General features: G+C 35.4%; 1 protein-coding gene across 4 annotated transcripts in view; it reads right to left on the minus strand.

Annotated features, from left to right (window-relative positions):
- The window catches only part of LOC6049288 (DENN domain-containing protein Crag), a 63,335-nt gene extending 38,745 nt beyond the window's left edge, over positions 1 to 24,590 (minus strand). For 2 of the 4 annotated variants that reach the window (XM_038259262.1, XM_038259259.1), the window contains exons 1-2: positions 24,533 to 24,590; positions 23,408 to 23,717 (exon numbers count right to left, since the gene is read on the minus strand). The gene's annotated coding sequence lies outside the window, so the exon portion shown is untranslated. Of the gene's footprint in view, positions 1 to 23,407; positions 23,846 to 24,066; positions 24,305 to 24,532 lie in introns of those variants that run through there. The other 2 variants (XM_038259261.1, XM_038259260.1) reach the window with 2 other exon arrangements.

The following is a 24,590-nucleotide window of genomic DNA, read 5'->3' on the forward strand; positions in this document are numbered from 1 at the left end:
TTACTTTTTTTCTGAGTAGTGAAGACCCAAAATGGTCAGAAAATTCCATCAAAAGTTACTGATTTTTGAATATTTAGGGGAGAGTGGGGAGACTTGATCCCCGGGGACACTTGATCCCAAGCCTGTATCTCGTCAGCATGTGGGTAAAACAATTAGCTTTGTTCTAGAAAGTTGTGTGAAATTAATTAAAACTCATTGTAGAAAACAAAGAAAAAATTAAAAAATGTTTAGATTGAGTTACACACATTTTTCTAAAACGAGTTGCATAAAACTTCCACGAGATCTTTTTTCTTTGTTAAGATATGTATAGAAAACACTCAAAATATAATCAAAAAAATATTTTTTATATATGAATTGTTTGATAAACTTATCAACTCCAAAACCCTTACGCATTTGATGTTAAATTTATCGTCATACTATTTTTACAATCAATTGTTTAAAAAAGTGCGTTTAGGTAGACTTGATCCCTGCATTTTTACAGTCACTGGAATCAGCCTCAAGATTAATTAATTGGGCTGGGTTTTCATACATAGTTTCCTTTAGTATAGTTGTACATAACTTACTGCAGTTTGAACCATTTTTCAAAAGTTTTGTAAACAAATATTTCCAGCTTTTGTAATCATGCTTGATTTTGGTCTTAAAAATAATATTTTAAGTTTTTAAATATTTTACATACTAAACTTGTTATATTTTGAACACAAACGTACAGGTTTTATGTGAAATTGCTGTAACTTAAAGAAAATTAAAAGTTTGGATGAATAAGAAACATTTTGCTTAAGATTTCTTAAAAATTTTGAAAGGGGGATCAAGTTACCCCTAACATTTTTAAAATGCCGGCTTAAAATATTTTTTCAAAACGCTTGGCATGATTCGAAGAGTTCATCTGATGAAATACCCTTATTACCCAAACATAGATGAATGTTTAAGCTTTCAATTCATGCAAAAAGTTTATAGTTTTGTGAGAAATTGACAGAGTTATGTGCGATACAAAAAAAGGGGAACAAGTCTCCCCACTCTCCCCTACGTACAATTTTTTTAGATCAGACGCCAAAATTGTATGGCGACAGTTTCTACATGACGTAAAACATAACTGAAAATTTTACCAAAACTTAATTAACAGTCATATTTTTTGCGAAAAGTCGTTTTTTAGTGCCAACAAGTCAGCCCTGAATGTTTCGTATGAATTAAAGGTGGTGCGAAAATTGGCGGGTCAAATTGTCATGGAAAATGTCTTTAGGCAAAACTGAGACAATATTTTACAATACACAAAATGTCATTGCGAGAACAAAGTACAATGATGTTGAATATTTTTTGTAAAAAATATTCATAAAAAAAAAACAATTTATATTTCTAGGAACGACGACGACTAAAAGCTACTCTTTTCTAAATGACCTCAAGAAAGCTAAAAAAAAGTGAAAACATTAACTGTAACATTTAAAAAAATATGACGCCAATGGACAAAGTCCCCAAAAACAGCAGCGGGCAGTTGATTGAAGAGGGGATAAGTTAGTTGGTTAGTTAGTTGCGTGACACTTACACCTTAACCCAAGCAGCTTCTTCCCCCTTCACTTTAGGCAGTAAAACTGACTTTATTACTCCCTTTTTTCAGAGCCCATCTGGTGGTGGTGAGTTGCGTTTGTTTGGATACGACCAAAAATGGATCCATTTTCGACCGTTTTGCGTTTCCACTGCTCTCCATCTTTTCCACACCTCCTGTTTATGCTATTGTGATTATTTACTTTGGCACCCCCAGAAAATGTTTAGCGAAAGGTTGAGTTTTGTTTTCTTCATTTTGATATACACGTTGTACACACGCTTTTTTTCGCTTCTTTGTGGGTCAAACGTTAACGAGCCTCCCCTAGAGTAGCTTCTTGATAGGACGTAATGACGCTTAAGAGTGACTGTTTCACAAAAAAGCAACTTGATAGGCAAAAATTAAAGTGCACTTTGAGGTTGGCCGACGCTGAACACGAGTGTGTCTATAATCGATGCCGAAGGTAGGCCTTAAAGTTTGCACTTTTATAAGCCCAGGGAGAGGTTGAGAAATCGCGCGCTCTCGTTGCATAATAATGTCGGTCGGTCGGTGGAGGCCTACACATAAAACAACGAGCATTAAGCTGGGAAGCATAATGCATAACCTCACACCGACGACGACGACATGCGTCAAGTTGGTGTTGACGTTGGTTGGAGATCTGGACTAGTTTTGCGGTTGTCAGTGTTGTTCAAAGTGCATCGAGCATTTCTTCAAGGTTTTGTCACAGACAAGAAGACGTAAATCTCAATTTAAAATTAAATCAAAAAATTAACGGTCAATTTGAATTAGTGGAAACTTACCACAGCAATTTCGAATTCACCACAGCTTAGTTACAAGCATTTGACAGTTGAGCAATTCTCTGAGATTTCGGCAATTCGATTTTTTTTGTATTTTTTAATCCAGCTGAAACTTTTTTGGTGCCTTCGGTATGCCCAAAGAAGCCATTTTGCATCATTCGTTTGTCCATATAATTTTCCATACAAATTTGGCAGCTGGCCATACAACAATGATGCATGAAAATTAAAAAATCTGTATCTTTTGAAGGAATTTTTTGATCGATTTGGTGTCTTCGGCAAAGTTGTAGGTATGAATATGGACTACACTGAAAAAAAATGATACACGGTAAAAAAAATTTGATGATTTTTAATTTAACTTTTTGTCACTAATACATGATTTGCAAAAAAAACACTATTTTTATTTTTTTTTATTTTTAGATATGTTTTAGAGGACATAAAACGCCAACTTTTCAGAAATTTCCAGAATGGGCAAAAAATCTTTGACCGAGTTATGATTTTTTGAATCAATACAGATTTTTTCAAAAAATCGAAATATTGGTCGCAAAAAATTTTCAAATTCATTTTTCGATGTAAAATCGAATTTGCAATCAAAAAGTACTGTAGTGAATTTTTGATAAAGTGCACCGTTTTCAAGTTATAACCATTTTTAGGTAACTTTTTTGAAAATAGTCGCAGTTTTTCATTTTTTAAAATAAGTGCCCATGTTTGCCCACCTTTGAAAAAAATATTTTTGAAAAAAAGAGAAAATTCTCTATATTTTGCTTTTTTGAACTTTGTTGATACGACCCATAGTTGCTGAGATATTGCCATGCAAAGGTTAAAAAACAGGAAAATTGATGTTTTTTAAGTCTCACCCAAACAACCCACCATTTTCTAATGTCGATATCTCAGCAACTATAGGTCCGATTTACAATGTTAAAACATGAAACATTCGTGATATTTTCAAAAATTTAAAAGCAAGACTAACATTGCAAACGGGCCAATTGAATATTACGCCCTTTTGAAATGTAAGTCTTGATTTAAAATTTTTGAAAATATTTTTTTCGAAAAGATCGGAAACGAATGTTTCATGTTTCAACATTGTTCATCGGACCTATAGTTGCTGAGATATCGATATTAGAAAATGGTGGGTTGTTTGGGTGAGACTTAGAAAACATCAATTTTCCTGTTTTCAGCTTTTCAAAAATATTTTTTTCAATAGTGGGCAAACATGGGCACCATTTTTAAAAAATGAATAACTGCGACTATTTTCAAAAAAGTTACCTAAAAAAGGTTATAACTTGAAAACGGTGAACTTTATCAAAAATTCACTAAAGTAGGGGAAATATGCCCATTTTAATCACTCTAAGCCGTTCGACCAATTCTCATCACTTTTGCCGTTTTCCGCTATTAAATCAACATTTTAAGATGTATCAACAATAGAAAGTTGCTTGCTCACTTTTATTTGAGCTATTTATTACTTTGGAACAGTCAAAAACATTTTATGACAGCTGTAATTCATGATCAAAGTGCTGATAGGCCGATAATAGAAATAGGCTGAGAAAGGGTATAGTTCCCCTACTTTTTGATTGCAAATTCGATTTTACATCGAAAAGTGAATTTGAAAAATTTTTGCGACCAATATTTCGATTTTTTGAAAAAATCTGTATTGATTCAAAAAATCATAACTCGGTCAAAGATTTTTTGCCCATTCTGGAAATTTCTGAAAAGTTGGCATTTTATGTCCTCTAAAACATATCAAAAAATAAAAAAAATAAAAATAGTTATTTTTTGTAAATCAAGTTTTAGTGATTAAAAGTTAAATAAAAAAATCACCAAATTTTTTTTTACCGTGTACCGTTTTTTTTTCAGTGTAGTCCATATTCATACCTACAACTTTGTCGAAGACACCAAATCGATCAAAAAATTCCTTCAAAAGATACAGATTTTTGAATTTTCACATATCATTTTTGTATGGCCAGCTGCCAAATTTGTATGGAAAATTATATGGACAAACTAATGATGCAAAATGGCTTCTTTGGGCATACCGAAGGCACCAAAAAAGTTTTAGCCGGATTAAAAAATACAAAAATTAAAATTAAAGAAAAAAGACCGATTCCGTAGAGAACTGCTCAGTTGCCTCAGCTAAGGTGAATTCAAATTTGCCGTGGTGAGTTTCCACCAATTCAAATTGACAGTTAAATTTTTGAACGATTTAGTTTTAAATAAAGTTGCTCCTGTTTTGTCTGTGGTTTTGTAATCAAATTTCTGAAAAAAAACTGTCAAATTTTCACCTTACAACACTAGCTCATAATCCGACAACAAATCGATATGAAATGTTGCCAAGCAAAACTGCACCTCTCAAGTTGTAAGTCTCAACACAATGGTTACCGAACCGTAAACAAGAATCACCTGCTTCTTCTTCTTCAAACTTCTTACCCTCAAAACATACTTGTGCATCAAAAGTTCGCCGTTCTGTAAAATGTGTAACATTTTGTTCGACATTGGTGCACACTTCCTTTGGCATTTTTTTTTTGGTTCTTATTCCACGAACATGGGGTTTCCCCCTCTTTCAGAATTTTTCAACGGTAAAGAACATGCACTATGATGTTTGGTGAATATATTTGCTCGAAAATAGCACCTCTAAAATTCCATCATAACATGATGTAATCTTCGTGGAAATCGTGACTTTAAATTTAATCTAAATTATTGCACAATTTTGGTGGAATTTAACTCATTTCAAAAAAGTAATCAAACATTCTACCCCGCACAAGGAAGTGATGCAAGAACAGGGAAAAATCGAACTCATTTGAGCTTGTATTAGTGCTAGACCTAAGTAGTGGTGGTGCGCTAGTGGGCACTAGTCACGCGATCCACTTCCACCGGATATCGTCGTACTAACTTTCCTGTGTCCGTTTTCGATTTGTTGTTGTTGTTGTTGCAAGGAACAAACCTTGACATTTGTGGCCTCCCCTCCCCCACAAGGTGAGGGGGTGGAGGTCGATTCCGTTAGAGGAGGAAAGAGTTGGTTGGCAAACAAAATATAAATACCATGCTTAATGTATGTGCAACTGTTACTCGTAGGACGCAAAAGTGAATACAAAGGAAGCTTCTGTTTGAATGTCAAGAAAATGCAAAGGAAAATAACTCCACTTAATAACAAACGTATATTCACAGACAAACATACTTGGTTCTCTATCAAAATCGATTAATCAAAAAATTAACGAAAAACTCAAAAGTTCGGAAACTCACCACGATAACTTTGAATTCACCACAGCTAACTTGTACGTGATTTTGACAGTTGCTTGCAATTTAATGCAAGTATATGAGCTGTGGTGAATTGAGAGTTATCGTGGTGAGTTTCCATTAAGAAGTTTGAATGTAATATCAAATTATTTTTTTTAAATCTTCAATATTATTTAAAATTTAAACAAAATTTGATTTCTAAGAAATCGTCTCTACTAAAGAAGAGTTCGCTCTCCACTACCCGATTAAGAATGCAGCACTTAGTCATGATTCATCGGAACAAAACAAGTCATAACTTTGCGCAAAACACGTGCGTCTTAGTGTAAACACAGCTCTCACACTGACCTCAGCTAAAACGAGAAGTGTCACTCCAACACATCGTCACCGGCAGTCTGATTTCATCAGTGTGCAACTATTGCAAGCAACCAGGTATCTGAAGCGCGCACTTAAACCACTTAAATCACTCTTAGCTATACGCTCTCAACGGTAATCACATCATCTCCAAGCTCTAATCAACCCTTGTGGCAACCCCCTGCAACGTTCAGTGTCAAATAGCTCACCGTAAACAAGACAACCTTACCTGGTGTGACTGATTAGTATTTTGCATGATCATCATCATTGTTGTCGTCGTGAGCGCACCCTCGAAACTGACATTTCACAGACAAATGTGTGCTACATCTTGATGCACTTACACGACACGGGAGAAGGCATCGGCTACAGAATCTTGAGGGTACTCCGCGTGGCGGCTAATTTATATTAGCTGCCCCACTGCCCTTGGTGAACTCGCCTGGGAAAAATCAATCTCTTTCCTGTTTGCTGAGCGAAGCAAGCTTTGCTTATCAGTGCAAAGATTACAAAACAGTACGGTACTGGTACTGGTTCGTCGGAACGGGCGAGGGGGAATTCCGTGGAAGTTGGTGTGATTGTTGCAGTTGGATGGGGTGATAACCCTTAAATAAAAAGTGTGATTCAAATTTCAAATTTGAACAATAACTCAAATTTCGTAAAAATATCTTGCATTTCTTTGTTCAAAAATGACCACCCGAAAAAAAGTCTTTTTTCTTCGCTAAGGTGTCCAAAATTAACTCACACGGATTTTGATAGATTTTTGTGCCAACAACATTGTTTTCATACATCTAAAGATTTCAAAGAATTATGAAGTGCTCGCTCTGAAATAAGTTTTATCCACATTTTAGCTCACGACAAATCATAGCTAGGGGTTCTACCAACATTGCTTTGTATTTATATTGATTCATGAAGTCGTCATTTTTGATTGCAACCATGTTTTAGCTTTAAAAAAATATTTTACGAATTTCTTCTTTTTTTGTTAAAGTTATTTTTCGACATTTCAAAGCCGATATACAGCCATGTTAGTAAAATAAACTTACCGAATTATTAAAGTTCCTACTGCAACTATATGACTTTTATTTTATAAACTGACTTGCAAAATGTATTTAACAATATGACGTAAACGGCACAAAGATGATACTAAAAACTTTTTAATAATAATGTATTATTGCTTACAAAAAGGCAAAACTTATTATTCTAAATATGTTTACAAAACTCAAAGTCAAGCAAAACATAACAAATGGGTTAAAATTTTGTTATGTGCTTTTTAAAAGCCGGGCTTAATTTTTAAATTTTGGAAATATTTTTTTTTTGGAAGATTTAAAAAATGTATAAAAAACGTTTTTTTCAAATTATCAAAAGTTCTCATCTGCACAAATGTTGTTTTGAAAAACCAATGAAGATAGAGAACAGAATTCAATATACTTTCCTTTTAAAATTTAAATTTTTAACATTTTAACAAAACCAAATGTTAAATGAGCAACTCTCTACAAAATCGGCCGATTTCGACCATTTTTTTGTATTTTTTTATTTGGCTCATACAATTTTGGCTGCTGCCCAAACAAAAATAGTACGTAAATATTCAAACAGCTGTAACTTTTGAGTGAATTTTCTGATCAATTTGGTGTCATCGGCTAAGTTGTAGGTATTGTTGAGGACTATTGAGAAAAAAATAGGTACATAAAAAAAATGCGGATTTTTTTTATCAACTTTTTTTTCACAAAAACTCAATTTCCCAAAATACGTATTTTTTTATTTTCAAGAATTTTTTTATATGTTTTAAAGGACAAAAATCCGCAACTTTTGAAAAAATAAATAAATCAAGACTAACATTTTAAAAGGGCCAAACATTGAATATTACGCCCATTTAAAATGCTAGTCTTGATTTATTTCTTTTCGAAAAGATCGGAAAATTTCAATAATGTTTCATGTTTTTGCATTGAAAATCGGACCATTAGTTGCGCAGGTATCAACATTAGAAAATGGTGGGTTGTTCGAGTGAGACTTAGAAAACTTCAATTTTAATGTTTCTGTTTCTTTAAGCCGCTATATCTCAGCAATCAGAGGTCCAATCTTCAATGTCTCTTAGACAATTTCATAAAAAAATTCTGAACTTAAAAAAAATGGGTAATTCTCCGCCAACTCACACAGCAGTTGCCCCGACCCCTCTTCGATTTGCGTGAAACTTTGTCCTAAGGGGTAACTTTTGTCCCTGATCACGAATCCGAGGTCCGTTTTTGATATCTCGTGACGGAGGGCGGTGACCTTCCATTTTGAACATGCGAAAAAGAGGTGTTTTCAATAATTTGCAGCCTGAAACGGTGATGAGATAGAAATTTGGTGTCAAAGGGACTTTTATGTAAAATTAGACGCCCGATTTGATGGCGTACTCAGAATTCCGAAAAAACGTATTTTCATCGAAAAAACACTAAAAAGTTTAAAAATTCTCCCATTTTCCGTTACTCGACTGTAAAAATTTTGGAACATGTCATTTTATGGGAAATTTAATGTACTTTTCGAATCTACATTGTCCCAGAAGGGTCATTTTTCATTTAGAACAAAATTTTTCATTTTAAAATTTCGTGTTTTTCTAACTTTGCAGGGTTATTTTTAGAGTGTAACAATGTTCTACAAAGTTGTAGAGCAGACAATTACAAAAATTTTAATATATATACATAAGGGTTTTGCTTATAAACATCACAAGTTATCACGATTTTACGAAAAAAAGTTTTAAAAAAGTTGGTCGTCATCGATCATGGCCGTTCATGGTCACCCGCGACAGACACGGACGACGAAACAAAGAGAAACGCAAAAAGTAACTTTTTCAAAACTTTTTTCGTAAAATCGCGATAACTTGTGATGTTTATAAGCAAACCCCTTGTCTATATATCAAATTTTTGTAATTGTCTGCTCTACAACTTTGTAGAACATTGTTACACTCTAAAAAATAACCCTGCAAAGTTAGAAAAACACGAAATTTTAAAATGAAAATTTTGTTCTAAATGAAAAATGACCCTTCTGGGACAATGTAGATTCGAAAAGTACATTAAATTTCCATAAAATGACATGTTTCAAAATTTTTACAGTCGAGTAACGGAAAATGGGAGAATTTTTAAAACTTTTTAGTGTTTTTCGATGAAAATACGTTTTCGGAATTCTGAGTACGCCATCAAATCGGGCGTCTAATTTTACATAAAAGTCCCTTTGACACCAAATTTCTATCTCATCACCGTTTCAGGCTGCAAATTATTGAAAAACACCTCTTTTTCGCATGTTCAAAATGGAAGGGGTCGTACCGCCCCTCCGTCACGAGATATCAAAAAACGGACCTCGGATTCGTGATCAGGGACAAAAGTTACCCCTTAGGACAAAGTTTCACGCAAATCGAAGAGGGGTCGGGGCAACTTTTCCCGATTTCGTGTGAGTTGGTAGAGAATTACCCAAATATTTTCAGAAATGGTCACTCATGGTCACTATTTTTAAAAATTAAAAAAAAAACTGCAAATATTTCGCTAAAATCAAACTTTTGGTGGCTATATCTTGAAAACTGAGCCCTTTATCAAAAAATCTGTAAAGTACTTTTCGATTGGAAATTCAATTTTACATTAAAAAATTACGTCATTTTTTTTTTGCATAAATTCCGATTTTTTCCAAAAATCACTATTTTTTCAAAAAAACATAACTCGGCGGCAGATTTTTTTACCAAAAAAACACCAAAAAAACATATTAAAAAATCTCGAAAATCAAAAAATACGTATTTTGGGAAATTGAGCTTTTGTAAAAAAAAAAGTTGATAAAAAATCCGCAATTTTTTTTCCGTGTATCTATTTTTTTCTCAATAGTCCTCAACAATACCTACAACTTTGCCGAAGACACCAAATTGATCAGAAAATTCACTCAAAAGTTACTTGTATGGGTGAATGATACAAAAAAGCTTCTTTGATCATAGGGAAGGTCTTAACAAAGTTTGAGCCAAATAAAAAAATACAAATAAAATCCATTTCCGGTTTTGGTAGAGAATTGCTCAAATATTTTTCGATCGCTAATTTTTACTTTAAAAAATCAATTTTGAAAAAATAGGTCATTTTCAACATGTTTGAAAATAAAATGATTATTTAAATAATTTTTATCATCGTGAATCGTATTTTTCTTTATCTTAAAAGTTGCCTTTTTTGTCCTCTTAAACATATAAAAAACGAGTCTTAACGAGAATCTATCCTTCAAAATAGAAAAGAAAGTTGAACCTTAATAATTTAGAAAGATTAAGATTAGCATCTTATCTTTTATTGTACGAGCAATTGTGTAATTATCAAGAATTTCGCTATTTTTTCGAGATTTTTCATTTTGTATTTTATGGTATGAATTGACACTGGAACGCCCAACGCATGTCCAACTTACACGGACGCCCAAGCCTCTCAAAAAAGTTGGGACGGCTACTTCAACTCGCTGGTTCTCGGGAAAAACTCAATCAATCGGGACGATTCTTGTTTCCAGGGATTTGTAAGAATGTCTAGAAAAAACGAACGAAACTATTGGCACTACGCCCCCCGGGGCATGGCCTTCCTCTAACGTGGGATTTCTGCTCCAGCGCCTCTGACGAGACAGGAGAAACCGGGACCGACGTTTTACTTCACCATCCGAAAGAAGCTCAGTGGATAAGGCGGGAATCGAACCCGCGTCTCATAGCATCATCGGGATCGGCAGCCGAAGCCGCTACCCCTGCGCCACGAGACCCACCCAATGTCTAGATGATCCTTAAATTTTGCAAAACTTGATTTGAACAAATCTGTAGTTTCTGCCACCGTTAACATCGTTCCACCTTTTTTTTTAAAAAAAGACTGCCTCCGCGGAAGTTTTGGCGAATTTTTTTTACAAGCGAAAAAAAAAGTTCAAGCAAAACAATGTAGAAGGACCGAAGCCGAAGTGTAAACAAACAGTCTATCCTGCTCACGTCAGTTGATGTTTACATTAGGAACGAGCAGGTTAGACTCTTTGTTTACACTTCGACTTCGGCCCTATTACCCTACACAGAAAAAAAAAAGTAAATTTGGAAGCTTTAATTTTGGAAGGTTGAATATTACCTCTTTTATGATTTAATTTTACCTCAATTTAGACTGAAAAAGTGACATTACACCAGAAAAGTGGTAAAATTACACATTTCCAGAGGTAAAATTACACCTTTTTTCTGACATAAAAGATGTACCCCTTCCCAGATGTAATATTACCATGATTTTTTTTTCTGTGTAGATTAATGTTTTGCTAGAGTTGGAAGGATGTTTTTGATCGCAAAAATTACAGATTTGATCTAATTGAGTTCTGCAAAGTTTTAGGACAGGGGTGCTCAAAGTTTTTGGAAGATGGGCCAAAGTTGAAGCTCAAATGAGCTTGCGGGCCAAATTTACAAGATAAGGTAGTTAAGATAGCACGCGTACCTGGTGCGCTATGCTGATTGGTATGTCGATAGTTAAAAAAATACGTTATTTTAATTAGAAAAACTAGAAAAAAAGTTTTGCAATTCCGTTGTGAAACTGTCAACCTTTTCTGTCCTTTTGGAGAAACGAAACGGCCTACTTTTCCCTACCAAAAATAACAGAATGGAAAATTAATACCTTTCAATACCAGTGCTGAAAAGTTCTTCTATGTACGACTCGTGCTGAAAAAATCTCCTTTTTACAACTTGTTGCAAAAAGAGGATTTTTTCAGCAGGAGTCGTACATTTATCCAACGAGGTTCACCGAGTAGGCTATTTCGTCGTTAAAGAATGACAGAAAAAGTAAATAGTTTCACGACGGAATTGCAAAAACTACTATTTTCAGTTGAAGTTGAAAAAAATGTTGAGAATGCATTTTTAATTGATTTCAGACGGTTGCACTTAAACTTCCATTGATATTTTGTTGTTTTTTGAAACAATATTTTTGGCCATGATTTTCGATATTTACAGTATGTAAAAAAAGTATTTACACCCCCTGGGCACTATGCACATTTTGTGATGAAACATGTAAAAATTTTTAAGTTTGACAGGAACCAAGTACTACGTTTTGTTCAGAAACTCATGCCAAACATTTTGCTACAAAAAGCTCATGAAAAGATGATTTCTATAAAAAGTTATATAACAAATACTATTACGAAAATAAAAAAGGTGCAAAAAAAGTTTGTACACCTTTCGAAAAATTAACATAAATAATGTTTTTTGTTGACAAATCATCATAAATCCAGTGTCCCAACTCCAAATAGGCATCCTTGACTGATTAAAAAAATAATTTGGATTGAATATAAAGTTTACTAACTACTTAGTATAAAAGTTTATATAACTCTGGAAATTCTATATAAAACTTATCTAAACTTAATTTGCAAACTTTTAATTCAACTAAATGTCAATATATTACCATAGAATTGCTAAATAAACATTTTGGAGTGGGTATAACACCGTTTTGGGGGTATTTGTATCGATAGAATAGATTTTTCGTTGGAATTTCGTACCAACCCGGAATTACGTCGTAGGAAAATCCGCCGGCATCCGAACCGGTCCACGATTCAAAAGTCAACCTGTGTGGAATCGGAAAGGGCATAAAATTTCCGATCTTTTGATACCCATACATCTAGGTTTTCTTTAAAACCTACGTTTTTAAATACCTGAGCAAGAAGTAAGTTTGATCCACGAGAACAAAAATTACGAAATTCCATACATTTTTGGCAAGTTGCTAAAACGAAACCATAACAACGTTTTTGCTTAGGTATTTAAAAACGTGGGTTTTATAGAAAACCTGGATGTATGAGTATCAAAAGATCGGAAATTTTATGCCCTTTCTGATGCCACATAGGTTGACTTTTGAATCGTGGACCGGTTCGGATGCCGGCGGATTTTACGACGACGTAATTCCGGGTTGGTACGAAATTCCAACGAAAAATCTATTCTATCGATACAAATACCCCCAAAACGGTGTTATACCCACTCCAAAATGTTTATTTAGCAATTCTATGGTAATATATTGACATTTAGTTGAATTAAAAGTTTGCAAATTAAGTTTAGATAAGTTTTATATAGAATTTCCAGAGTTATATAAACTTTATACTAAGTAGTTAGTAAACTTTATATTCAATCAAATTCTTTTCATCAGGAAGGATTGGGACACTGGATTTATGGTGATTTGTCAACAAATAACATTATTTATGTTAATTTTTCGAAAGGTGTACAAACTTTTTTTGCACTTTTTTATTTTCGTAATAGTATTTGCTATATAACTTTTTATAGAAATCATCTTTTCATGAGCTTTTTGTAGCAAAATGTTTGGCATGAGTTTCTCAACAAAACGTAGTACTAGGTTCCTGTCAAACTTAAATTTTTTTACATGTTTCATCACAAAATGTGCATAGTGCCCAAGGGGTGTAAATACTTTTTTTACATACTGTACAATATTTTTTTTTTCAATTTTCGATAATGGGGGGAGAGGAGGAATGTCGAAAAAAGGTTTGTAAAATACTTGGAACAGCCTAATTCCTCCGATTTCAACATGTTGTCTGCCTTGATCCTTAAAGCTAGAATTCCTATAAAAAATATTTGATGAAAGTTTTGATGATAATTAATAGAAGATTAGCATAAAAATGTTTAAATTAAGCCATTATTTTGAAAAAGTATAAAATCACTTTACAAGTGATCAACGGGCCATTTTACATGATAATTCATAACGGGTCCGCGGGTCACAAAAAATCACCTCGCGGGTCACGTTTGGTCCGCGGGCCATACTTTGGTCACCCCTGTTTTAGTGTATGGCAATTTGAAAATGACTGCTGGTTGCTATGAAATAGCTAATTCTAAAATTTAAGAATCGAAATTGACATTTTGAAGGGGGCTAAAACACTGATTTGGGACACTTGAAGTACTGTGTTAGAATGTCCAAATTAATTTTAATTGAAAAGTTTCATTTTTCTACATTCAAAATTGAACCAATAATTTCCAAGATAATGCCCACTAAGATGACATTGAGAAAAAAAATTGCTGAGATAAAAAATTAAGACGCTGTTGTTAAGCAAACAGCAAAATTCATTTGGTAATTATGAGTATCAACATATTTTCATACAGGTATATTTAAAAGTATTAAACGGTCGATGGTAAACTTGGCACAAACATTGATATCTTAACAAAAAATATAGGACGCTTTCCAATCAACCCAAACAGTCCACGTGGTTCGTTGTCCTTCAAAAAGTGTGCCCACCACAGCACCACAGGACAGACTTCACACTGAAAGTCGCGTGCTGTCGATATTGCCGGACTGACACGACTTCCGACAACCTGTAAATTGTGCTCGCCAGCAATTTCGCGCAAATTAGCAGCCAGACAGACCCCGATGGTGCTCTTGAGGTGTGCGATTTCAGAGCAGCAGGTAGCAGTTGGTCGAATTCAAGGTCGTCAAAACGAGTATTCATTTGCATGTATTTGTGCATGTGCGCTCAAAACAACAGTATCAGGTGTGTTGTGTGACATTTGACGCTTGGGCGGTGATCTGCAATGCAACTTTTTTTTTTCTCGAGCAGCTCAAAAGTGCATCCAGCAATCGAAACCGATCCGGTTCATTGGCTGTTCTCACCTTGATACACGATGGGGCTGTCCCCTCCCTGCGGAGTCGTTATCTAATGAACGCAGCACATTTTTTTTTATTTTGCGCTTCTGTGACGATGCAATAAGCACTTATCGATCGCGCGCGGAGGTGATTGCGACATGTTTCTCAGCGAAAAAAAAAATGAGAAAGAAAATAAAGAGCAACGCGTTGACAGTCGCCGCGACCTGTCATCATCATTATAAAGGGGTGTGCGAACCCCTTTACCAAGTTACCAAGTATTGGCAACTTTGCCCTTTGCTCGTTACGGAGTTGAAAGTTTCGATGCTGTAAGAACTGTCGATATACTTCCTCCAACAGCGAATAGTATAGCAGTTGAAGTATAGAATAGCAGTTTGCCCTTAGTTACGGCTGAACAGTTTTGCCAAGTTGCTCTAGAATGGACCACAGTCAAACCTGAATAGTTTGACACCGCCAAATGGACAGTTACTTTTATCATATTCTTTTTAAGATTAATGTTTTGAAATCGGTGTAGGTAAATATTCAAAGTTTGACAGTTCAAAATACTAGACATTCACCGTAAACAACAGATGGGCACATAAACAGAACTGTCGATGATGGGTGGTCCCATGTGGCTGGTCGATAGCCTTTATTGGGTCGTCGCCGTCAGCTGGTCGTGCGAATTGCCCGGCAACGCACAAGAAGTTATTTCGACCCCAATTTATATGCTTGTAGTGTGATGTGTGTGTGAGTGCTTGATAGTCTTCCAAGCGTGTGTGTAGCGTTGATGTTGTGTTATCTTCGAAAACGATACCGGTGCTGTTTGCGGCAGGTGAGCAAATAGAAGCTAAATTTGAAAAAAATCTTTTCCGAAAGCTTGGGAAACTTGGGGCCATCGCGGCTCAGAAAATGTACTTTTGAAATATTGTACTGTTGTATTAGTTAATCATTCTTTCTTGCTTCTAAAAAATCAGGGCCACATTCTGTTCTAAAACATTACATACAAACCTCAATTTTCAAGGGTGGTAAAACAAAAATGATGTGAAAAAGAACCCACAAATAAACTGATTTTTTTCAATAATTGGATATTTTCGGAACTAATGATGGCAAAACAACTGGACATTTTAGAACACTTTTTTCATTAAAATGTTGAAACGATGACTCGTTATTTCAATTTTTAGACTTTTTTATTCCCCCCCCCCATTACTTTGGCCAGAGTCGAAGGACATACACTTCAAAAAATATTTGCAGCGGCCTAAAGGGAACGAAATATTTTAGAGACCGAAAAATCAAGTCTTATATATAAAAGGCCAAAAACCGCCACAAAATTAAATAAAAAATCTTGTTTTCTAGACCTTTTTATTTTAAAGCCGCTGTATCTTCAAACAGATAGGACATAAGAAGGTATTATACTATGACAAACAAACAAACTTGCACTTTTTCAAATTTGGCATTTTGAGCAATGTATGCAGGCTGAAGTTTCTGCTAACAAATGCAAACAAAGCAAGCAATCAGCCAAACTGTCAAAAAGTGCGGGTTTGTGTGTTTGCCGTAGTCTAATACCTCCTTTAGAATTATATTTAAAAAAAATGTGTGTAGAAAAATAACGCCATGATTCGAAATCCGGACACTAAGTAGCATATCGTTTTTGTTATATCTGGCAAAAAATCATGTAATAAGTTGGAAATTCAGAAATATCATCAGGATGTAGTATAAACAGCCAGTTTTACTAAAATGCATGCAAAATATGTCTTTTCTAAAAAAAATTAACAGAATTTTAAAATTAAAATAATTTGTTGTGCTTCGAATCCCGGACACTGATAAAAGCTGATTCGAAATCCGAACACTTTTGCTTCGAATTCCGGACTCTCGATTTTGCGTATGAATCGCACAAATTTGAACTGAAATGTTTGTGAATGGCATTCTTTAGGTCTTAAATAATTGGTTAACATCAAAACAATGGATATTTTATATAAAAATTTGCTAGAATTTAAGGAAATCAAAACCATAAATTTCTGCTTTGCCTTCCCGGTGCTTTGGACGCCTTTGAAATATTTCAGTGAAATGTTTCATATTTTTGGTAAACTTATAATTTTATTTTATTTTATTGTTTTGGCATTAACTACAGCGTTCAAACAAATTTCAAATGAAAGTTGATGTTAGAATTCATTAAATAATTTTTTTTGACAATAATTAGCGAACTTATATCCAAATAATTGATAAAACAAGATGAGGTGTCCGGGTTTCGATGCGTCCGAGAATTCGAAACATGACGTTATTCATTGTGTTATTTATAATAAATGACTTTTCTCAAAAATATGATAAGCATGTGTTTGCATGGGTTTTTTTGTGTATAAAATGATGATTAAATTAAACTTTTTTTTACTCATAAAACATTGTGGAAAAAATGTTCTCTGCTTTACATTTCACTTTACATGCAAACATATCACTTACAACGAAGAAGAAGAGTTTATGATGTGTTTCACCAAATCTTAAAACTTCTTGGAATCCCCGTAAACAATCACATAAACAAATAAATTGTCTAAATTGCAAAGCGTCTATCTTTAATTGCAGCCTTCGTGTGTTTGTCTCGCTAGGAAAAGATTCCTAACCTTTGATCCCACACAAGACAGACGAGATGCCACTCCCCCCTCAATACAGCGAGACATCAACGGCTCTGATGGGTTTGTCTCCGCACGGAGAAAAATCAGCTCCCAAAACTGTGAACAAGCGTTCATGAAATTCGGAATCGCTATCTTAGTTTTCATATTGCATGGTAAGTTTTTTTAAAAACGTTTCATGGAATTTGAACAATTTTTCGTGGTTCCGAATTTCATGTACGCATTTTCACAATTTTGACCACGGATTTCCCTCCGTGTATAGATTTAATTGTCAATTAGTTCTCTCGGCATTGTAATCAACGGCGTCCATTCCGGACCAAATCTACAGTTTCCCAACCTTTGAGCAATTGAGAAGGTCAAGTTCTAACCGATTCGCCCGGGTAAACACCGGCTCTACCACATTGAAGATCTTGGTCTAATCAATCTCGGTTCACGAGGAAGACGCGCGCTTGAATCACCAAGTAAACGATCGCAAAATGCGCAAAATGTCTCGCGCGCGCTCGAAACAACTGCGACGTCATGCGAGAAGATCGACCTTTGAAGGGGTTTACCCGGCCCGAAAGTCATCGTCGAGTGTGGGTGACGTTTCGAGCTGAACGAGATGCCGGGTTCAAAAATAGACCGCGAACGTCATCCGCGCGTTGAAAAACAACAGGCGTGGCGTGCTGCGACGCATTTTGACGGCTCTGCGACAAGAATGCGAATTTCATTGACAGCGACGTGCGGGAATTGGCTTTTATTTGCGACGTTTTATGGTTGCTTTGTTGTTGATGCTTGATTGGTTTAGATTAGAACTTTGAATGTATTCCAACGAGCTGAATTTGAGAGTGAAGTATAGGTGTTGAGGCAAGGAGGATGGGCAACTAGTTTTACCAAACCTTTTTTTTATTGTTGCTTAAACAAAGGACTTACAACAGGAATCGAACTCGTTACCTTTGACTCGCCAGACTCGTGCCTTTACAGTTTCGGTCACCGAGACTCAATCATCAAGGAAATGTTATTACCTTGTATATGAGACTCATTGGATACAAACTGAAGTTCATCCTCCCAATCCAAACCGAGATCATTTTACTCTTTTCACTGAATTGAGTTTGAAACTGATCAAACTGTGTCATGAAAATTTCATGATTCCCAGCCTTTTTCGCAAACTTTTTACGACCTCCTTCCTCGTCTCGTGTGCCGTTTTGCGGGTCGTCTCCGCCGGTCATTCCCAAATATGGAACCGGCTGTCATCTGCACCACGGTGCGTGCAACTCCAAACCTTCAGATCTGGCCACTTTTAACCCAGCATCAACTCGCACTAAAATCGTTCTGCTAGCTCTGCCTCCAGAAAACCGACCAAGATATCGCTTAAAAGCGAAAGGAGCACAAAGGCTAAGAAATAAAACGTGTTTTTTTCTTGCCCAAGAGACGTCGTACACTGGCGCGCGGATGAGTCATCCGACCTGGCTTAACCGCCGCCAAGGCTCAACCGGTTGCCGCGCGCAGATTTCGCTACTGCTTCTTGATCTGCTGCGCTGGTTGAACTCTCGGACGGTTCGTTCAGGCCAGACGGTTTCAGCGCGCATATTCCATTCCAGTTTCTTGGGCGATCTCTCCGCACAGTTCTTTGTGTGATATCTCGCAGAAGCGGATCGCCGCCAGGCCGTAACATAAATTGCCCTGCCTCTCGATCCGGTCGGAAGCGCATTATTTTACGATTCTGCAGAAGCAGAACCAACCTCTGATGAATTGGCCTCTTTGTTACCACCGTGCTGCGGGACGGATCGAATCGAATCGGCCACTTTATGCCACTTTTGGCCGAGGTTGTAGATTAGCAACCCGGAGCGATTGAATAATTCATCAACCTCCGCGGAACCGTACAGAAGAACCGCTACTGCGGTAGGCCATTTGCTATTTGCCGTCGATAAAGTTCACCGTGAAGGTTCACGGATGGTGACTTTTATGGCGACTATTTCTGGTGACATTTCCCTCCGTGGCAACTCGGACCAGGTCCAGTTTATGCATTTTTAAAATTGATCCTGAGGCCAATCGAAAGGGCTGCAGTATAGAGCCGGTTACTTGTCTGCACTGGGTCCAGTTTTGCCCACGCAAAGTCTGGCGTCTGGCGACTCGGCAATCCACCTTTGCATGATTAAGCGTTTAGGGTCTGCTGGGGGGGACTCAGGAGATCTTAAACTTTCTCCTCGATGCGATCAATATATAATATTATCGGGCCGATGATGGGTTCAGTTGAAACAACAGAACAACAGAAACTAACAGTCAATCAATCTGCTGATGTTCTTTTGTGAATTTTCTTATCAGCACCACTAAAACATATTTATTTCACTTTGTTTACCCACATTGCCTATCCACAAAATGCGACAGGTCATTTTTCGACGTGTGACGTTACACTTGTAAGTGTAGTAGTGAAAAAGATGTTGCGTCGAATGATCAAGATGATGATTTTTTTAGATTTCTTTTACCGATCTTTCGTGCGCGAGAGAGGAGAGCCCTTCTCACTTCGGATTTTTTCACTCGATGGATATCCAAAGATTTTCTTTTGATGATGATTATTCCATCCATTCTATTAATATGTTGAGGAACTTATCGTTGACAAATGCATCTTTATTTTTTACTCTCGTATTTTCATCAAAAAATTGAAAAAAATGGCATGTCAACAAGTCGTAGCTTGAACGCCATCGCTGTTACGCTGAGCGTGTGGGTTGATATTTTCTCCGCAATTTTTTTTGTAAATATTTATTAACAAGCCTTTTTTGTTCTTTTCAGTTATATTTACGTATTGTTAGTAGCGTTTTTTTGCATGACAGTTGCATCAAAAGATTACAGTTCGGGTTGCCAAAATAAACTTTTCGATTAAACATGCTTATCTTATCATATGTTTATAAGTATTATTAATGTTTGAAATGGCCTTTTCATCCTGAAATAAACTGAAATAGCGAAAGGAACCTTAAATTTAAAATAAGTTACTTAAGAAAAAAATAGTTAATTTAATTTGAAAATTGTACAAAATATGACAAAATTATTTAAGATCTAGAAAATAATTTTCAAACAAATATGATTGGTAGGCTTAGTGATTTTTCACGCTCAAAAATTGCAAATTTCATATGGACCCTAATTTCAAAACAGCAAATTTCACGGAAATTTCGCGGAACGTGAAAAATATTGAAATAACTATGAAAATCTTCCGTCTAACTTACAGAAACCACTTTTTATGCATTACATATATATTGTTTTCAACAAACTGAAAAAATCTTAACTTAATTTGAACGAGACATAAAAAAACCTTTAATGATTTAAACAAAATCACTAGGTTTATGGATGGACTTTATATTTTTTTTGAAACCAAAATGTAGGGGTATAGCGTATTGTCATTTATTGAGTTGCTTTTTTATGTTCGACTAATATAAAGCTAAACAGTTTTCGCTGATTTGCTACTATTTTATTCAATTTCATATCAAAGCCATAATCTTACAATTAAGAGCGAGTTTTTCACCGATGTGAAACAGGTCGTATCGAGGTGCTCCGATTTGGATGAAACTTTCAGGGTTTGTTTGTCTATACATGAGATGAACTCATGCCAAATATGAGCCCTCTACGACAAAGGGAAGTGGGGTAAAACGGGCATTGAAGTTTGAGGTCCAAAACACATGAAAATTCTTAAAATTGCTCGCATTTCCGTAAAACTTCATCAATTCCAACTCTCTTAGATGCATTCGAATGGTCTTTTGAAGCCCTTCAAAATGTGCTATAGACATCCAGGATTGGTTTGACTTTTTCTCATAGCTTTTGCAAATTAGTGTTAAAAATGGATTTTTTTGAAACCTTAATAACTTTTGGCAACAGCCTCCAACACCCTTACTCCCATAGGTCAAAAGTTAGGAAATTTCATGGACTATAAGCCTACGGTATTAACTTTTTGGCCAATCGCAGTTTTTTTTCATAGTTTTACGATTTTTCTATAACAAACATTTTACAGCGTTAATTTTTTGGCCTGTAGGCCTCCAAAGAGGCACTTTTTGGTCTCAATATTGACATAGTCGGAATCCTCAGAAAATTTTACATTAGATTGAGGTTTTAGAATTTTGAATTTGATTGGAAAAAATGCCATTTAAAATTAATTAAAATTTTATTTAGCATTTTGTCGAGATAGGGGTAAAACAAGTTTTCGCCTACTTGATACAGCATTTGACGTATTGATCATAGAGTAAATAAAATCTATTTCTTTTTTCAAAAATGTTTTATTTAATTATTTTTTAAATCAAAATTACAACTCCAATACTTCTAATTTACGTGAAATTGTCCGAAGATTCCGAATATGACAATTGAGACCAAAAAGTGCCTTCTTCTTGGCCTACAGGGCAAAAACTAACGTTGTAAAATGTTTGTTCTAGAAAAATCGTAAAACTATGAGAAAAACTGCGATTGGCCAAAAAGTTAATACCGTAGGCTTATAGTCCATGAAATTCCCTAACTTTTGACCTATGGGAGTATGGGTGGAGGCTGTTGCCAAAAGTTATTAAGGTTTTAAAAAATCAATTTTTAACACTAATTTGCAAAAGCTATGAAAAAAGTCAAACCAATCCTGGGTGTCTATAGCACATTTTGAAGGGCTTCAAAAGACTCGAATGCATCTAAGAGAGTTGAATTGATGAAGTTTTACGGAAATACGAGCAATTTTAAGAATTTTCATGTGTTTTGGACCTCAAACTTCAATGCCCGTTTTACCCCACTTCCCTTTGTCGTAGAGGGCTCATATTTGGCATGAGTTCATCTCATGCATAGACAAACAAACACTGAAAGTTTCATCCAAATCGGAGCACCTCGATACGATCTCTAGAACAAACCGAGCAGAATCTATAAATACTGCCTCTTAAAATAACTTTTTTGCGACATTTTGCTCAGTTGAAAATATTTTTAGGGGTTTATCTCACTTTTCGCAAAAATAATTTAATCTTTAACGAAATCTTCAAAATTTTCATCAAAATCAGAACAGAATACAAAAAAATAATCACCCATTCACCCAAATAATCAAATAACGTAAAAATTAAACAGGACTCAGAAAAAATCTGAAATGTTCTCAAAATGTGACTTTCAAAATAGAAAAAATATATAGTAAAAAAAACAAACATATAAATATTGATATAATATTGAATAAACCAAGATTTAATATTTTAATTTCATTTAAAATTATATCTTTCAAATTTCAAATTATATAATGGTTAAATTGTTATTACGACTAATGAAAAATTGACAAACTATTATTTAGAATGTCACGAAAATTGCAATCTATTTTTTCAATAATTTTCTTTACTCTGCTAGATTTCAGTTTTTCAATCATTTTTTTTTTGCTCCTCCGGTTAAATCATTGTCTGGAGGAAAACAGGAAAGACTATTTTCACTGATTGTTACTTTTACATAATTTTTTGCTTTCAATTGATTGATTTAATTGATTGAACCAATCAATGAAATTAAAAAAAATCGGCGCAATCTTTAAAAAAATATCACAATTTACTTGTCAATCGTTTGATTTTTCTCAGTAAATGTGCTATCAATGTTATGATAATGTATGTTTTGCTAACAATTCTTCAAATGGTTCATATCACGCTTTTCTTTTGAAAACTAATAAAATTTACTTTAACAGCCTTTTATGAATGAAATATTTATTATGTTATCAATTTGAAGATTTGATTACAGAAAATTTATAAATTTCACGGAAAATCTCAAATTTCACGAATTTCACGCTTTCCGTGAAATCGTGAAAATTCACCAACTCTAATGATTGGGTTTCCCGACCTTTCCCGACTTTTTGACAAAAAATCACTAATTCCCGACTTTTTCCCGATTTTTTACGGATTTTGGTGAATTCCCGACTTTTTCAGGACTTGAGTGGTTACTCTGAAACAGGACTTTTAAAAGGCACAATACAAAAATCGCTACATTTTTGCCAGTTTGATTTTTAAAAACTTTTGCTCTTCTACACATTATCACATTATCACAAATTAAAAAACGAATCTTTTGCTCCTTGAACTGAAAGACCAAAAGACCTGGTGAGCCATAGATGTCGAATATTTGACAACCCTATCAAAAGTTATAAACACTCAGTGTTAATGAGTAAAGAAGTTTTATCCCCCTCAACCTTCCAACAACAGTCAGAATTCTATATTGTAGTCTTTTTATTATAATTTCATGTTTACAGTATCATTTTGTTTCGATGATTTTTTATCATGAGTTTTTCTTTATAAAAAAAATGCAATCAAATTTCGATTATAATAACAAGAATTAGCCGATTATTGGCACCGAGTGTCGGATTGCCTGGTACATTACCTAATCTAGCCGTGTTCCGTCTATTATGACAGCTCTCTCGTTTTGTCTCGCCTCTTTACTCCTTCAGCACCGCTCCTTTGGCCTGCTTTCAGTTGCGCTGTATTGGTACGGGAGAACCGACGACGATGACAGGTCAATGAAGTAAAATCCAAAATAATCCTCCTTCGGTAGGGGTTTTCGAGGTGTCAAACACTATTGCATTTTTCTTTCCTTCTTTTCACAGGTGGTCAAATTCCACTAGATTTTTCTTGTTTTCATTTTCAAAATTTTGTATGTTTTTCCTGGTTGAATTGCAGCTCTTCGAAACACTCTATGGATAAAATAACACGTAAATTTCCGATACTCAAACTTTTCTTCTAGTAATTAAAGAAATGATTAAGCAGGCACTGAGATTCGCAGACGTCATTAGCAAAAAACGAAATCAAAATCCGAGATCTTCCTCGCCTTCTACGTCAATTACTGCGCCGATATCTGTTTTACGTCCTTTGCTCTCTGTTGCTTCTTTACGACTCTTGTTGTTTTTTCACTGTTTATTTTTTCCCTACACACCCGTTTCTTACTAGAATCGCACAAACACACCACCGCCGCGCGCACCTCTCACTCACACACCCTTCGGCGAACCGCCTTGCACACAGCAAGGAAAAACAGACAGAACACACCTGAATTTTTCAGCACACTAAATTAAATTTTACCAAAGCACTGATCGTCACAAAGCAACCCGACGTTTGACGTTCGCTGTGTTGATTCCACGATCAACACCGCGTCCGTCACACAAAGAACCCGACCCGATGTCAACAACAATCCAGGGGGTTGCTGTGGTGCAGAAGAATGCAACACCAAAGAAACACGTTTTCTTCTTGAGAGTAACTCTCTTCTTCCACCAACACCAGCAAGCGCAACAACACGAAAAAAGTAATTCATACTGGGCAATTTTTGTCAACGAACGGGTTGCTGCGAGTGCAGCAAGAATCAACTATCAACACACGCACCAACACACACCCAGCGCCTACTACTGTTGCGGTGCGACAGAGAGCGTAAGGATTCAGCCGAGGTGGTGTTGGTGGGTGCAACAGAAAGAGAAGGACGATGCTTGATAAAAAAAATTAAATGTATGAGTATCGTTACAGTTACGGCAGCTCGCGCGAAACAGGACCGAACTGAATGAATGACCGACGAAGACTGA

The sequence above is a fragment of the Culex quinquefasciatus genome, chromosome 3 (genome assembly GCF_015732765.1).
Source record: "Culex quinquefasciatus strain JHB chromosome 3, VPISU_Cqui_1.0_pri_paternal, whole genome shotgun sequence".
Taxonomy (NCBI): domain Eukaryota; kingdom Metazoa; phylum Arthropoda; class Insecta; order Diptera; family Culicidae; genus Culex; species Culex quinquefasciatus.